Source organism: Odontesthes bonariensis, chromosome 3 (genome assembly GCF_027942865.1).
Source record: "Odontesthes bonariensis isolate fOdoBon6 chromosome 3, fOdoBon6.hap1, whole genome shotgun sequence".
Classification (NCBI taxonomy): domain Eukaryota; kingdom Metazoa; phylum Chordata; class Actinopteri; order Atheriniformes; family Atherinopsidae; genus Odontesthes; species Odontesthes bonariensis.
In genome coordinates, this window is record NC_134508.1 from 33,428,682 (window position 1) to 33,445,374 (window position 16,693).

The 16,693-nt window shown below is 40.8% G+C and overlaps 1 pseudogene; it reads right to left on the reverse strand.

Moving 5' to 3' along the window:
* Nucleotides 1-16,424, reverse strand: part of LOC142376953 (dynein axonemal heavy chain 8-like) — a 53,683-nt pseudogene extending 37,259 nt beyond the window's left edge.
* Nucleotides 16,425-16,693: the final 269 nt, after the last annotated feature.

A 16,693-nucleotide genomic window follows, 5' to 3' on the forward strand; every position in this document is an offset into this window, starting at 1 on the left:
TGACTTTATTGTCGGATGGGTTATAAAGTGGTGTGACGTTTCTGCAGTGTGCAAGTTGTTGTTTTACGTGGAAGGGTTAGCGCTTGCCCCTTAGCCACCACGTATTAGCCTCGCATGACATGCTGTGCGGACAGAGCAATCTCCACACAGGGAGCGCAGATACGCACCTCTCTGTGTCATACTATCATTATTTGACAACCTCTAGCAATGGAAACACGCTTCAAATGCCCCGGAGTTCCCCTTTAAGAACATTGTGCATTATCAAAGATCACTTCGCCATCCTAAATGGCTTGTGTATAAACAGTGTTTATTAGTGAATTAACTTTTTTATTAGAGATTCTCTTTGTATGACAATAACTGGACGTGACAGCTGTAACAATGTTATTATTGTGATGTAATACGTTGCTACACACACTGCCATGAGGTGAGCTGCTCAGGGAGGGAACCCGGAGGTTTAAGGAAGATGCTAAGCTAAGACGTAGCTGTGCCATTTTTATCTTTTGTCTTGTTCAATAAAGTTTCCAGAAGCAAGGGTAACACTTTAATCATCAAGTTTGTATAGAGTAGTGATAAAGAATAAGCTGAAACAAAAGCTTTTCTATAAAGTGATTACATCTTTTGATATGACACATAACACAAGAATAAATACTTAACAATTACTGAGACACGCCACCTTTGACCTTACCTCGTGTATGTTTTCTGGGTTCACAGGAATGTCCACTCTGGTCCGTGTGAAGGAGCAGCAGATCCCTGTGAGGCACGTTTTTGCTAAATTGGCTAAAAACAGCCTCATTGCTTTGCCCCCTTTGCTTGGTCCAGGATATACGCGCCCACATTCTGAAATCAAATCCAAATGGTTTTGTAAGAGATGAAAAAACATTCCAGTTCATAATGTTGTGTGGAATATCTGGGTCTTTATCATGCAAGATAATCAATCAAATTTGATTAGAAGACTTTCCCTAAAATTGTATCATCTATCGGTATTTCAGTTTTTCGAAAATAGGACGTTTTTCCTATTTTACTTCAAAAAAAATACTAGTATATAAAACCCGGCATAACAGCTGTCAAACGGAAAAAATTTCAATTAAAATAAGCATGGACAGTCTTTCCAATTGAAGACTTTCCAGATTTCTTCATACCTATTCCTGGGACTTCGGACTCCTGATACACAAACGAAATGGTTTTGCTGCCCCCCGAGGCGAAGAAATGATCAAAAGCGAGCAGCTAGTCAGCAAGAAAAAAGGAAGAACACAAAAACATTATTAATCATTGCATCATATTACGATGCAAGTATAAAACAACCAAAAACAAAACATAACCTTGGAACGAAACGTTTAGAAAGCATCACACCAAACTGAAGAAAAAGCCACAAAAATAACGCGTTATGAATCAATCCCACAAAACCTCAGCTGATCACCTGACTTCTGATTTGTGTTGGTGAGATATTTCTGCTTTTGATAGCATTAGTACCAGTTTGGAGTCACACTGAGGAGGAACTTACTGAAGGAGAATCCAAAACAAATTCCTCCACCTCTGTTGGTGCCAAAGACAGCCGGTCAGCCAGGATGTCAATCATGTACTTGTGTGCAGGGGTGAGCAGCTTTTTCCTCTCTTCTCTTGCCTGCTTATGTTTGGCCTGAAGGAAGACAAGAGTCGGAAATAGTGTAGAAGTGTATTTGCTCTACGTAACTAGAGCTGTCTCTCAACGAATAAGCTGAATCAAATGGGCTGCTTTAATTCTGAAAAGAAACAACTGAAACTTACCTGAGACACACACTTGTTTGCTTTTGGATTGGGTGTGTCCATCATAACGATGTCTGGAAGGGAGAATCACCCCTTAAGCCGTAATACTCAACGGTTCCCTTTATTCCCTCTGAGAAAACACTATTAGCCACTAATGTTGTTGATTTATCAACTTTTTCCTGTAATTCAGTAAATAAAATGCATACAGTGACATCAACAGTCTCCTCAGTTCCTAAGCGCTGGATGTGCAACATCTGATCCATGTTTCAAACATTTTTAAAAGTAATTCCTTCAAATTCAAAGGAGCAGGTAATTACAAAAAAATGTTTTTATTGTGTTTCTATATTATTTAAACTTACTTTGGTGAGGTTCCTGATCAATTTGAGCATGAATAAACGCTAATTATTTTTCTTTCTAGCTGATAAGGTATGTTAGCTCAACCGTTACGTCTCAGTTTATGTTGTTTGTTCATTCACTTTTTCAAGTTTGATATTCTGCTCTTACCGAAACTTTATCATCCGACGTATTTGTAGCTTCCAATGTTCAGCTTTTCTTCTTGTGTCGTTTCTGAGTTTCTGAATTATTGGACCATGGAAATATTTTTCTCCAGCCGTTGAGAACTGCTACTGATTCCAAACGTTTATTTAACCGTTTTTTTGGTTTTGTTTTTTTTAACTTCCTTTTAAACGTTGAGATGTCACGACCGTTGGCGCGTGGATGACGTAGGACTGTTGGATGAGCTAACGTTTTAATAATTAGCTCTCACACTCTGTTTTTAATGGGTTGCTTAAGAATTACAAGTATATGTCCAAGATTTTTTTTTTTCCTGAGCCATTACCCAAATTTTGTTCACAGTAAAGTTTTGTTTTGATTGTCAAGAGCTACCACACGCAGTGTGGTGTACAGTAATGGGACAAAAACATTTATTTGAATGTCAGCTGATGAAATTTTTATTGTCACAGTCAAAACAATAAATAGATAAATGTGATGATAAAGAATGAATAAAGGGTTGTTTTAAGTTAAAGTTGTAGACAAGAATGACCTCTAGTATCTGTCATTATGGCTGTGAACCTGAAGAACCCTCTGGCTGAAGTCCTTCCATTGTCAGTGTAAAGCAGGGGTAGGCAATTAGTGGCCCGCCATCAATTATATCTGGCCCGCAAGATGGAATTTTTGAAATATGATTTTTGAAAGATATTTTTCAAACCTCATGTTTTATCGCCTGTTTCATGAGAGATGCCAGGAGATGCAACATTCAGCCTAATAACAGTGTATAGAAGAAAAAAATGTTTTAAATTAAAAAAAATGAAATGCATTTATGTAAATCCACAATAGAAAAACATGGCCATGGCCCGTAATACCATTGTCAGAAAAAAATTGGCCCAGGTCCAAACTTAATTGCCGACCCCTGGTGTAAAGTGTGTGTATTTATTGGACGGGGGGGGGGGGGGGGGGGGGCAACTAGTGCATAGCCTTTGAGGACAAAGAGATACATATTTCTAGGTACCAAACTCGGCAAAATGTCTTCCGTCACAATTTGACCTTCTCCTTACACAGGCCTGTGACAGGCCAAGTTTTAAGAGGTATTATCAAATCCCACATAGCCTGTCCCTTATTCTTGAATGGATAGACTCTATGGTTTAGCGCAACTGCTCTGCAGAAAAATCAACAACAACTTTGTAGTCTTGTTTCAAAATAGACATAAGAATCAGCACCCTCAAAGCAGCGTTCCCAGAGCCTTCATACTCTTAAGGCTGTTCAAGGGCACACAGCCTCGTGTCTTTTGGTCATATTCCCATCCACACAACCAGCAACCTCAAACTGAAAGTTATTTTGATGTGAAAAATAATTCTAAAATCAATCTTTAATGAGCTTTCGGTCTTGATAAAAATGATGGTGCACTTGCACTCAGTGTACATTGAAAGATAGCCCATATTAAAGCTTTGTGTGTTGTTTCATTCACTTGAGGATTTACTAAGTTGATTCAGTGTCACAAAAGGTTGTGTGTAACTGTTGTTGGAATCTATGGCCAGGAGGGGGGAGCAGAGAGCAGAAAAGCAAGACTGAGATATACAAGGAACTGACTCTGGAAGACAAGAAGAACATGAAAACAAAAACAAATAAGCATAAAACAAAGACAAACTTAACAAAACCTAACACAGAACTTGCTTGTTTGCTTGGGCACATCTATTCAAATAGTTGAGTCATTCTGCTGAGTGTATTTATACAGTGCAGTATACAAACATGAATTTCTAATTTTCAGTGAGTATGACTCTCAGTGACTATTGTGTTGCCTGCAATATGAGGAGAGAGAGCCTACAAATACTGAATAATTCATCATTCTATTACTAACTCGGTCGGCCCCTGAGTTAATTATCTGCTGTTTGATAGCTCCCTCGATACTTTGCTCACAGCATTAGTAGGAACAAAGAATCGTTCCAGTAACACTGTTAATCCATGAAAGACATGTCACGGGCTGACAGCCAGTCACTCTAATGTGTGAGATTAATGTTGAAGCAAAGGTAACATTGAACTCAAACACTGCCCTGCTGATCTGGAACACAGCCTCCAAGCGATGCTTGCACAGAATCATGGGCCAGATGTGATAATATGCTTTTCTTTTCCATAAAGTATCATTTTTCTTCACTAAAGATGCACAGTGTGCAGATCAGTGGAAGCTTTAAAGGTGATTCACTATCACAAATCAATTCAAACCAAGCTATTCACACTCCTGCATGACTTTCTTTCTTTCTTTTGACCAGATATTTTACGGAGAGAAATATCTTAAACAAAAACAACAGACAAGTACATTTTGAATGTCTTTTACCAGATCAGACTAAACAAAAAAATTCTATGTAGCTTTAACTAACACAGAGAATGCAGAACCTTTTCATGTCTAAAACTGTTTGAAATCATATCAAAAACTTGCTTTTTCTCACTTTAGTAAATGTTGAGCACTATGTTTAACACTTTTTTCATGTCTTATGTAGATCCTGGTTGTAAATAGAACACATTATGTATATCATTTTATAGAATAAAAACACAAGAACACAAGCATACTGTGACAAACATTGAGACTCCTGCCACCAAATACAACATTTTGTTGTAAAAGATCTGTGCCAACACTGATGTTCAAGTTTATATCTGAAATGTTTAACTTTGTTTGGGTAGTTCATTGAGATTAGTTTGGTGTCCATAATTTGTCATTATTGTCTTCAGAGTTTAGAAGTACATCAAAAACCATTCGGACATGATGCAGTATACTACATGCATGCTTTTGCCTCTGATAAATATGAGTTCTTATCCATTTACAGTGAAAGCTTAAGATATTACCTCCTAAATGTAATTTTCTCTTTCTTAATTTAGGCTTTTCTCATTTCTTGAGATGATTTGGAATAAAATACTCTTGTTGATATGTTTATATTTTCCAGAAAACCCCTCAGGTTTTAAATTGCTCAGATATGAATAGCTTAGAAAGCCTGACATGCAGTTTATAGAAATTTCAGTGTCTGAGGAAGCAAACAGACAATAGGTTACAGAGGTTGAGTTAACAGGTAATCAACATTGTCTAAAATGGCTCTTCTAACTTTGCGCAAATGTTTAAACAGAGCTGTCATAAAGTGATGAAAGACACAGCTTCCCATGACAGTTTAGTTGTCTTTTTATTACTCTGGTTATTCAATAATCAATTGCTTGCGTGCACTGCATGTGTGCTCAGAATTGTTTGGGAATTAAAATATCTGAAAAACGCGCAGGCATGAAGGGCCCTTGTGAAAAACTCTTTGCTGAAGTTCTATGTTTACTGTTGAACCGTGGATTAGATCAGTAACAAAGGGACATTTTAGGAAGTCCCACGTCAAAGCAAACGTTACTAAAGGGTGGGGGCTGTTTTCATTTAGCCATAAAGGATGTTTCACAGGTGTGGTGGTTAGCACCGTTGCCTCACAGCAAGAAGGTTCCAGGTTCAACTCCCAGCTGGGGCCTTTCTGTGTGGAGTTTGCATGTTCTCCCCGTGTAAGCGTGGGTTCTCTCCGGGTACTCCGGCTTCCTCCCACTGTCCAAAAACATGCATGTTAGGTTAATTGGTGTCTCTAAAATTGTCCTTAGGAGTGAGTGTGAGCGTGTATGGTTGTTTGTCTCATTTGTCTCTGTGTGGCACTGTGATGGACTGGCGGCCTGTCCAGGGTGTACCCCGCCTCTCGCCCATTGACCGCTGGGATAGGCTCCAGCCCCCCCGCGACCCGACCGACGGATTCAGCGGTATAGAAAATGGATGGATGGATGTTTCACACTATATTGAATGTTATTAGTTTAATTTGTCTATATTCATGTCACTACTCGCAATTTGGTATCATGACAAGGTGTGAAATCTTCAAATAAATATAATCCATTTATTGTGTCAACAGACAAATTTTGCTGCTTTTTCTTTATGTGCTACAGCACATGAAAATAACTGTCAACGCATTGTCACAGCCTTGGTGTAATTGTGACATATGGACTGTTGCATCACATATGTAAGGACAATGTGCTCATTGAGAAATTGAGAAATTTCAGTCTTTCCTTGCATTTTCCCCCACTGTTTCATCTCCTTTTTACACATTACAAACTTCTTGGTACTGAAAATGATGTGATTAAGGTTGGGTGTTAAAAATGACTTGACCAAGCTGAGGTTATAAAAACAGGATGACAAGAGCCAAGAGCTCTCCTCACACCACTCCAGTTTTAGTCACTCCTAACATTTGTCATGTTTGTTGGCCTTACAAGGCGAGGAGGGGCCTTGTCTTAGGATTCCTACATTAAAAACATTGCGAGTAAAAGAAATAAAAGTTTGCTTGAACACATGCAGACCCTGTGTTACAAACTGAACTGCTATCTGGAGACAAAGACCAAAATGAACAGGCACCAACACAGGTTTGGGTGAAAATGAACAGAGAGAGTTAGTAAGTAAAGTCACATGACCTGGCCTCAATCAAGGTTGTCAATTGAGAGCACACTCAGATAGTTAAGGCCCTCAACAAGCATCAATCAACACCCCCACTTGTTCTCACATTTACAACAAGAAAAACAAAAACATTGCAAAGAGCAAAATCACATTTTGGTTCGGCAATCACCTAAATAGAAACCTAGAAAAGGCAAGAAGCTTCCCTTTTGTAGCTGGTTTTGTCATTTGGTCAGCAACCATTTGATCTGTTGGGCAATACTCCAAAAACACATCACCATTTTTTACAGTAGATCTTACAAAATGATATTTGATGTCAATGTGTTTGCATCTCTGTCGGCTAAAGGGATTCTTTGCCAATGCAATTGCCCCCGGTCATCTTCATAAATTACAGGTACATCATAATGAGAGTCAAGATGTTTAAGCATTTGAGACAGGTACAAACATTCTTGTGTAGTGACAGCTAACGCCATGTACTCAGCCTCACATGTCGACAGTGCTACAGTTGGCTGCTTTTTGGTCTTCCAAGAAATCAGAGGACCATTCTTACATAGGCTAACACAATAACCAGATGTACTACGTCGGTCAGTTGCATCTCCTGCCCAATCCGAGTTACCCAGGCTCCGCCCTCGCAGTGACGCAACACCTTCGGCTCTGCTACACTTACTCAGGCAAACTGCTCATTCAGGTGGATTCGAGTTCCCGAAAAAATGGGAACTCCACCCACTTTGTCGGGAAGCAATCGACTTTGAGCAGCGCCAACGGCCCAGGGTAGAGGCGTGTTCAAGGTAGTGACGTGATTGAACTGCCACTCAACCCATGGATTGTACACGGAAGCGCTTCATTCAATATCAACATGGAGCAGCGTCAAGCTTTTGACACTGCTGTAGATGCTGTAAGAAAAGTGTTCGACGGGAGATTCTCGTTAAAAATCGAGCAAAGAACAGCCCTTGAATCATTTCTTGACAGGAAAGACGTTTTCGCCTTGCTCCCTACTGGCTTTGGTAAGAGTTTAATCTACCAGTTAGCCCCGCTGGTAGTTAAATCATACGTCAGAGGAAAGAGTGGTGTAATTGACTTAAGCTTAGGCACAGCCTTTTCTGGCCACAACCAGTAGCAACCCGAGGGAGGCGGGTTGACCAGGCCATTTCGAATCGTATTCGTTATGGTCTTGGTCAGACCAGAATCTCGAAGAGATTTGAAAGTCTATGTTAATCAGGCTAAATCCGAGTCACTATAAGCCACCAACTGTAACCCATCATCACATTTCCTGTAACACAGCATCTTGTCAATTGTGCCTTTCAGATATTTCAGTACATGTTTTACAGTCGTCCACTGCTCTTCTGTTGGCGCACTGAAATATTGTGAAAGTTTACTTACGACACAACTCAAATCTGGTCTAGTGCATGAACTAAGATAGATTAGGCTACCCACTGCTTCTCTGTATTTCCTGAGGTCACTCATCTTTTCATCGTCATCAACTCATTAAGAATGATCTTAAATTCTAAATGACAAAACAGTAACATACAAACTATCAACACAAAATTAAATGAGCCTTGAAAATTCACTAAACATGAGCCCTTTTAAACAGCCAGTCATGTACTGCCCTAAGGGGTTAAACACATTAACTGGGTGGGTCAAACTATGAGTGCCCCCTATTATTTGGTGAAGAAGGCCTACATTCAATCCCACAGGGTGGATGAAGGATCTGCCAGCCAGACTCATTCATTTTTTTGGTCAGAGTTCAAACTGGTTAAAATGGGTTTTAACCAGTAAAACTTTAATCAAGTGACATACTTTAGTCAGCCTCCTTCAGATATGTTCTACAACAACTTTTGAAACATCGATACGCGTAACCTGCATGAAGATGTAATGTTGAGATAACCTGTTAAACCCTAAAGTGAGCATCATTTCCTTAGAGAACTCTTTAGTGCTGCTGGGATTATCCCCCCTGCAGATTGTCGATGGGCCTTGTCCGAACAGAGTAAGCAGGGCAGGGCCTTTGTTAGAGCCTTTCAGACAGAGATACCCCTCCCCGATTCCCCCTGATCCCGAGGCGAGATTGGTCGGGTATCCGTAATTGAGTCATCTGACTCGGTCGGACCTTGCCTTCCACAGCTGAGTAAACCAGCACAAAGAGACTCTGGCTACTTTCCAGGTTAAGTGTGCCGCGTGTGTGCACAATTCCAGCACATTAGCCCCATGCTGTTAAGATGCAAAACACTTTTACTTGACCTCTGAGATGCCCGTGGCTTCTTTCTGTTAGCCTCATTCAGACAGAGCTAAGCCCATAAGAGACAAAATGCTGCTAAAGATGAGTTGAACCAAAAAGCATGGAGATTGAGAGACTGGAGAGACTGCAGCACCAGCAGAGGAATGATAGATTCTTCTTCTGATCTATAAATACCACAGTTAAATAGTTCTGGAAAGCTTGCGGACTTCCACCATGTTTCAATCAAAGCAGTCTCTCCGGCATCAATCTCAGGTGTACTCACACAGAAAAAAATTGAATTGAATTGAATTGAATAACTTTACATTAAAGCTGCAGTCTGCAGGATTTGTTGTTGTCATACGTAAAGTCCTACTTTTTGGCATTTTAAGAGTTTACATGATCTATCAGAACGCTTGAAGTTGAAAACGGTGACCTCCGTAGTCGCAAAATGCAAGAAATGCTTATTTTTTAACCGAAAAATAAAAAGTTATTCAACTTTCTGTCCCGCCCCTTCAAAACACATGAGAACTCGTGCACGTAGACGTGCACGCCAGATGCGCCTACACGACTCCTCATTCATCAACTCACCTGTCATTTGCGATCATGGAAGACACAGTAAGTAGACTAGCCCGTAATGAAGTTCAATAGTCCAGATAAATAAGCGTGGGGACGAGCCTACCTTGTATCGCGCGTGCACAATCGGTGATTGACAGGCAGCAGAGCCCAGCTCGTAAACCTGATTGGTTACCTTTTACCGGTCCGGTCTGCAATTTTGTAAACAAACCTGCTGGCTTTGGAGGGACCTAGCGGGACATATAGGGGACCTAGAGAACTCATTTTTTTTTGTATTGGGGTATTTAATGTACTACTTTCAGAATCCCCGGACAGTTCCAGGCATTATGCTTGAAAAAGAGTTGCAGACTGCAGCTTTAATGCCAGCAGTGATCCCAGCAGTCTTCAGAAGTGCAACACGCTGAAAGAATAACAGGGGAGGCCTGTGGTTGCAAGAAAAGCTTCAAAGTTGCTTGATCTGTACGTTTCCATTTTTTACTAAGACTGAGGTGCCCAATATGATGGATTCTATAAGGGAAAAATTATTTTACGTGCACATCTCCTGCAAAACAACTTAGTAAAAGACATTAAAGCAGACATTGTTCCCCGTGATGCATACGAAAGCCATGGGGTTCAACTGGTCGTTCAACTGATTTTACACCTTCAGCGACGTGTTTTTTCACTTTTAATGCAATAAGCAGCATGACTCCACAGCCAAAGTCTTAATGACAATGATTTTGCTTTACTTTTACCTGTGTGGATGATACTCAAACAACAGCTTCCCATCCATCATATGGAAAATAATGTTAAACATCTGCTCTTACTTTTCCTCCAGCAGGTGGCTCTTTGATCAAATTCAGTATAAAAATGTGCCGTCAGTCCCTGACAAAAAGAGTCTGCTTATAAGTTCAGATGGATGTGGACTGACATGTTTATAATTTCTAATGAGATTAACACTCTAGACTAAAAGTTGGATCAATGATTCTGACACAACATATCAAACGGGATCTTTTTGCACACGTACCGACGTGATGCTTGTTAACAAAATGAAACACAAGTTGATGTTGCTCAGTGGTGGGGCTTCTCACAACAGCTTTAAACATACCGGGATTTTCAGACACTTTGATTGAATAAAAATGGACATAATATGCAAGTTTCAGCAACGGATCATAATTGAAGGCCTTAAAAAACAACCCATACATGCAGTTATTTTTCACTTTTATGACATAAAAATCCAAAAAACAGACACATGTCAAAGTTGTAACACAACAAAATAAAGATGCCAAAGGGGATGGGCAGCTTTACAAAGTAGTTTGTGTTCACATCTGGTGATCATTATGCCAACCAAAGCTTTCACTGCTTTGCTGCACACATAAGAAAATATATGAGAACAAACATTAAGGCTGAAGAAACACACGAGGCAGTTAAGCTGATCGTTATTGTATCCAGTGGATAGTAGGTCAAAAGGAAAGTGAGTATGAAGAGGGTACAGATGAGAGAGCACTGGAGCCACCTCGTATGTAAATGATCACTTCTCAACATAACATGTGGAAAGTGTGCGGCTCTCCTGCTCTTGTGAAATAAACAAATCAGCCTTTTCAGAATGCTGATAAATAGCGCAGAACAATTCATTTGAATAACAGCTTACCACCTGAGATCAGGTGTCAGCTATGAAAAGATGTGAACGTAATTAAAGGGTTTGAAAGGGCTGGCTATTCCATAAGAACAGCTTGTCATGCTTTCAAGTGGACAAGGGCCCCAGCATTTAACCCCAGCAGCTTTGAGGAAAGTCTAAGTGCATCTTCAGCCAGCCTGTTGTTGCTTTTTATTCTTGGAGAAATCACTTGGCCTGATCTGACTCTCCTGAGTGGATATAATGAGGAGGAGGCGTGCATCATCACCAGAAAACAATTACGTAGGTGCTTGGGAACCAAACAGACTGTACGGGCAGAATATTGCATTATCAGCAACAGTAGCTGTGAAGAATAAATGGCGTATAAATAAATTGATCAAATAAAATCACACAAATATGTGGCTTGTGTCTGCAATGGGAAATGGTACAACTGACATTCTGCCCCCGTCAAATGATTCTACATCAGTCCCCCAGCTCAGATGGGGGATGTAAACGTAAAACCCAATGGACATTGTTGCTGAATGTGTCGTGCTCGGGTCTGCTGGACAAACATTTACAAACCAAAACTTCTCAAAAGGAGGCCCTGAAGCTGACATGACCGATCCATTTCACCCGTCTGCACAGCAGCTGGAGGCTCAAAGTCCACCTATTTAGGACCAACTCCTGTGGTCCAGTCAAAAATAATAAACTATATTTTTCATGCTCAACAGAAACTGTGGTCCGTCACATCCTGTAGGATGGTCCAACGGCATTCCTTCCTGTTTCAGAAGTGATGGTGTTTGGTCCCAGTGGCTCTTGCAAATCCCCTCCTGTTGACTTGGGCCCCTTGGTGCAATACAGGAAGCCAACAGTCGCAAACTTGGGTTTTAAGATGGACAGTGATTTTAAATTGGACCGGCAAATTGGTGCAATAGTGAAGTCCAGCTTTTTTTGTATCTTAGTCTCAGTGTATCTGGTCTTAGGTGAAGCCCTTCTTTGCACATACGCACTTTGAAACAGTAATCAACGCCTTTATTACATCTCGGCTAGATTACTGCAATGCACTTTATTCAATTCAATTCAATTCAAAAATACTTTATTTATCCCAGAGGGAAATTAAATGTTGATGTAGCTCAATTAAATCAAAGAGTTATTATAGATGCTGATGGCTGTGGGCAGGAAAGATTTCCTGTAGCGGTCCGTTTTGCATCCAAACTGAAGAAGCCTTTGACTGAAGAGACTCTGTTTTCTGATAACAGTCTCATGGAGAGGATGTTCAGGGTTGTCCATAATTCTCTTGATTTTATGCAAAATCCTTCTTTGCATTATTGTCTCCAGAGGTTCCACAGTCGTCCCCAGAACAGAACCAGCCTTCCTTATCAGGTTGTTGAGTCTTTTTAGGTCCCTGGTTCTGATGCTGCTGCCCCAACAGATGATGCAAGAGGAAATGACGCTCTCAACAACAGACTTGTATTCTGAGTTGTACGTGGTACCGATAACAGATTAGATAAATTCACCCAGCAGGTTGACTGTTTTCGATTCCTTCTTTTACTAACTAATAGAACATACAATAGTGTGTGTGTGGTGCTGGTGCTCCTTTTCTATACAGTGTTGTGTGTGTTGGTGAAATATTGCTTTGCTTATCCCTGGCTTGGGTCTGTGGGACCCATTTTCAGGTTTTGCTGAAGGAAAATGGTATGAATACTTTTTTCACAATGAGATTCACTGGCCAGAGCTCAGTGCTACGCCGTGTGCTACCCCACCTCAGCATGCTGATAGCCCAGCTGCTGATACAACCTCCACACCAACAGGGCCTCCAGTCACCTCACGCTATGGTCGGATTACCAGGCCACCTAAAAGACTGGATCTCTGAAGGGAAAGAAAAATATGTATTCTGGTTGTTGCCAAATGTTTATGTTTGTTTATGAAGTTGCTGCTGCCAGTATAAAACCAGTTGTATTATGTTGCCAAATGTTTATGTTGTTGTCGCTGCCGGTATAATGTACAACAGTGATAGGTTTTGGCATGATAAAACAAGTAACTTTCTTGAGTACTCAGTAGGCCTTTGTTTCAGGTCTCAGTTCATATGCCATTGCTTTAATTAAGAAAAGGGAGATGTTGCAGGACATGTGCTGCCACCTAGCCTGGCGACGCCATCCTACGTACTTCCGCCCAAAGATTTTGGCTCCGCACATAGTCTGGCCAAATCCCCCTACCTCGGTTCGCTCAGTGTTTTGCCAATCAGCAAACAGTTGCGAGTGGTGACGCAGAACTCACGCGGGGAGTCCATTGTAGTCCATATAATTGTAGTTCAACCGCAGCGGAAATAAACATGGCGACGGAAGAACGCTAGAAGCTATCCATGAAGTTGTCTCAACTCTGGAGATCATTACACAATTAAAACGAGAGCAAGAGGAATGCCTCGTCAATTTTGTTAGTGGCAAGGATGTCGTAGCTCTCCTTCCAACTGGCTTTGGGAAAAGTTTGATTTATCAAATGGTACCGGTATAATGAAAGCGGATGTGGGAAGCGTGATTCGCGAGCTAGAGCCTCGCGAGAGTAAGCATGAACCTCGGCGCATAACCAACGTCATTTCTAAACATTATCATTGGTTAAGGGAACTCCGTTACTCCAATAAATTTAAGTTGCTGGGTAAGGTCCCGCCCTTCAGGAATGCCTCCTCCTCCTCGGTTAGAGTCCTGTCCCCATATGTGTCTCTCAGCTCTTTATCTAAAACAGAGGTCTTCAACAGGGGGTCCGCGGAGGTACTGCAGGGGGGTCGCGAAATCTTTGGTTGATTAGACAATTTTTAACATTTAAAAAAAAAAAAAAAAAATTTTTTTTTTTTCAAACAATTTTTTCTCACAAATTTTGTGCACACGTGTGCCATTCACAGATGCTTTGAGGATTCATTGCCCCATCTACATGCATGTTTAAAGTTAAAATCTGTGGATTATTTGAATAGCTCAGTGTTGTATGCAAGATGTTTGTTTATAAATGGCAGTGGCACGGCAACCCTGTGCCTTGCACATGTTTAAAATAAAGACTTGAATATATTAACCTGTGTATTATTTGAATAGCTTAGTATTGAATGTACAATAACAGAGTAGCTATATTTATAAACGGCACTAGGCCCCGTTAAATATAAAACACAATTGTATGCCATATTAATAGTAGGGGGGTCCCTGCTCCAACTCTCCATCAGTTTGGGGGTCCCTGGCCTGAAAAACGTTGAAGACCCCTGATCTGAAAGCAAAGGGAAACCAGTGTTGACTTGGAGACTCGGAAATACTCAGGTTTAAGAAAGACTGAATCAATGACTAATTGAATAACTAATGGTTTACTGTAGAGGTATTTTGGTGAAAAAGCAATGTTATTCTTACAAGCTATCATAACAACTGTATTCTTGTTACATGGTACATAAACATTAGATAGGCACAGCTTCATGAGTTGTAAAGAATAAAATAAATCTGTACGTTTCCTGGATTTCCTTATTGTATAATATACTGAATTAAAAATACAAACTTACTTTCAAGACATTGGAGAAACTCCCTAAATGTTCCCATCATCAACTCCTCCCTAACTCTTCCGTTGCTCCCCAGTACAGAGTAGCTTGGTTTGTGAATACCAGCTACAAAATCAGCTGCTCGACCTTTGACCTTTCCTGGTATGTCAAGCAGCACATGCAAGCTGGGGTTCTCTCTCAGGAGTGATAAAACCTAGAAGGAAATTCAACACCATAAATGAAAGGCCATAAAAATGAGTAGTTATGGTTAAAGGCGGGGTAGGGGATCTTTTTCTGGAACATTTTTTTACATATTGCTTGAAATACTCTTCACACCCCCATTGCAACCAATTAATTAAAAGTTTTGACACAAATATGAAAAGTTTTAGTGGCCTCTAGAACGTACAATCTAGGAAAAACAGTATCCAATCATTGTGAACGGACCGTTCCTTCTCCCTGTGCGCGTACCCTGCTCCGTGAACGTCCAGAAGCTTGGCAGGAAGCTAAACTAGAGCCAGCTTGGCTAGCACCTAGCATTATTAAACGTATAGTTAGCATAAACTAAGTACTAATACGGCAACGATCGATGCTTGCTGGCAGAACAGCGCTCGTGCACCTTCGTGCTCGTGCGCGTTCATGTACTCTAGAGGCGTGCCTTCGGGGGAAAAGTGAAGAAAAGGGTTGGGACTTTTTACCGGTGTATTTTCAAAATGCAGCTTCGCTGGACTCAAAATCCAGGATCTCCTACCCTACCTTTAAATGGGGATATGGCAATTCTTAGTAATTTTACCACAGCACGGAGCAAATATGATACAGAACTGTGAGGTGAATCTTACTCCATAGTGGGACAAGCCATCAATGAGTTGATCAAGACAGCTCTGCCGTTGCACAACAGTATGGTATAGAACTGCATTTTTCACAAACAAATCTCTGTTGGCCATGGTGACAACAAGTGGAAGACCCTCACCTTATATCGCCATTAGTCACAGCTGCTGACTGCTTTCTCCAAATCATCCTGCAAGGTTGCCTGTTGAACCTAAATATTACAGATCAGATCTTTAAAATCTTATTTTCTCAGGGTGGTCAGTGGTGTAGTGGGTTAAGCAGCCGCCCCATGTACAGAGGCTACAGTCCTTGCTGCAGTGGGCCCCGGTTCGAGTCCCGCACCGGACAGTCGTTTGCTGCATGTCTTCCCCCTCTCTCTGCTTCCTGTCTCTCTCCAACTGTCCTATCATTAAAGGCATAAAAAGCCCCCCCAAAAATCTTATTTTCTCAAATGACTGCATTTAATCAACATTTACAGAAGTACTATGTAGCATTTCACTTACACTTAGTTACCTACCAATGGCAAGAAAGTCATTTTTAGTTATTTATTGGGTAATATGAAACCAAAATTATTTTGATAATGCATTCTACCAAAATAAAAGTAACTGTACTGCTGTGGAATAGTCAAAAAAAGCAAAGGCTTGCTACAATAGTCTTCAGGTCAGAATATTGCCCATTACCTTTTTAGGTTGAAGGATGTCCCCAGACACAATGTAGTCCACGACACTCGGGGACAGGAATGCAGGTGCTTCAGCCCCTACAGTTATTATTACTGTAGACTTCATCCTGCCAATGGTTCCATACAGTCCATTTTGCAAGTGGAGAATGTTCAGTCTTGGTGTGCATCCATTTGGTGTGCCTGAAAGATTAAATAAATTAACACCGCATTCTGTATCGTGTACTCTGGCATTTTCAAACCAATATATTTAGAAAAAACCTTCAAAAGCTCCACTGTCTTGGAAGATAGGCTTCACCAGTAATCGGAAAAACTCTCGCCTGGGACCTCCAAGGTCGGCAGCATCTTCCTCAGCGTCATGTTCATGGCTTGCAAATGTGACATAAAGCATCATGTCACAGCTTTGTGCAAAACAGGTTCTCTTAAACACACGTTGGGCTGTTGGCCAAGCATTGGCTCGACTGATATAGATCTGTCTTGTTTCCGATGTTATAACTCTCTCACTGTGAGCTTGTAGAAGGCCTGCAACTTCTTCTTTGCTCGGCATTTCAGATGACCTATATTAAAAAAAAGACAATGACAAAGATAAACAGACCTTTGGCTACCTCTGCATTTACTCCACTATCACC